Below are 1,762 nucleotides of genomic sequence, written 5' to 3'. Positions count from 1 at the left end.
ATAACACAGGTTATTAATGAGTGTTCCTCCAATGTTAATACGCCATGATCTTTTCTTCATATAACCCAGCTTCTTAGATTATTTGCTTTATAGAGATACTAAATAAGTACAATGGAAAGATGTAAGCATGGTGCACAGCTTTCCTGATTTTAAACTATTCAGTATCCCCTTGTTTTGTTCTAGCAACTGCCTCTTGGTCTATATACAGGTTCCTCCTGAGCACAAAATAAGTGTTCTGGATATCCATCCTTCTCAATATTATCCATAGTTTGTCATAGTTCACACAGTCATGAGTCATTGCATAGTCAAAAAAGCACAAGCAAACATCTATTTGGTATTCTCTACTTTCAGTTAAGATCCATTAGATGTCAGCAAAGATATTCCTTGTTTCATACCCAATTCTGAATCTGACTTGGAAGTTCCCTATCAATGTATTGTTACAATTGTTTTGAATCATCTCAAGCAAAATTTTACTTGCATGTGACATTAATGATAATGTTGTCTTCAATGATTTTTTAATTCTGCTAGGTCACCTTTCTTTGTAATCAGTTGGCCAGGTAGCTGCCTTCCAAATGTCTTGGCAGAGATGAGTAAGTGCTGCAGCAGTTTGTTGAAAGATTTTAATTTGCATTCTGTCCATTCCTGGAGCCCTGTTTGTCACCAATGCTGTCAGTGCAACTTGCACGTCTTCCTTCAGTGCCATTGATTCTTAATTAAATGCTACCTCTTCGTGAATATTGACCATTTATTTTTGGTACAGTAACCTGTGTATTCCTTCCATCTTTTTTGATACTTCCTGCATCATTCAATATTGTTAAGCATGGTCTTCGCTTCTGGGTTTCTAATTCAAAGTGCAAATTTGACTTTATCTTCTCAGGCTGCCTTTTGATGTTTTCTGCTCAGCTCTTTAACGTCCTCATTTCTTCCATTTGCTTTAACATCTCTATGTTAAAGAGACATCTGACATCCATTTTAATGTTTTTATTCCTTCCTGTCTTTTTAATTACCTTTTGCTTTCTTCCTGATGTTCATGTAATATCCCATAACTCTTTTGGTCTTCTGTCATTAGTGTCTAGTGCATCAAATTTGTTCTTGAGATGATCATTAAATTCAGGTGGAATATGCTCAAGGTCATGTTTAGACTCTCATGGACTTATTTTCATTTTTAGCTTCAGTGTGAATTTGCATATGAGCAATTTATGGTATTGAGCTTTGCCATCATCTCTTCACACAGATCCAATCAATTTGATCCCTGTGTATTCCATCTGGTGGGGTCCATGTGTATAGTCATCTTTTATGCTGTTCATAAAAGGTATATTCAATGAAGTTATTGGTCTTGCATAATTCTATCATGTGATCTCCAGCATCATTTCTATCAACAAGGCCATATATCCCAACTACTGATTCTTCCTTTTTGTCTCCAACTTCCACATTCCAGCTACTAGTAATTATCAATACCTCTTGATTGCATGTTTGATAAATTTCAGATTGAAGAAGTTGGTAGAATTGTTCAATTTCATTATCACTGGCTTTGTTGGTTGGTGCATAAGTTTAAATAATAATGATATTAACTGGTCTTCCTTGTAGATGGATGGATATTATCCTGTCACAGACAGCATTGTACTTCAAGATAGATTTTGAAATGTTCTTTTTGATGATGAATGCAGTCCCATTCCTCTTGAATTTATTGTTCTTGGCATAGTGAACCATACGATGATTTGATCCAAACTGGTCAATACCAGTCCATTTCAGTTCATTAATG

This window comes from Chrysochloris asiatica, unplaced genomic scaffold (genome assembly GCF_000296735.1).
Source record: "Chrysochloris asiatica unplaced genomic scaffold, ChrAsi1.0 scaffold00023, whole genome shotgun sequence".
Taxonomy (NCBI): domain Eukaryota; kingdom Metazoa; phylum Chordata; class Mammalia; order Afrosoricida; family Chrysochloridae; genus Chrysochloris; species Chrysochloris asiatica.
The sequence above is the reverse complement of the archived record's forward strand: the minus strand, read 5'-3'. Positions refer to the sequence as shown.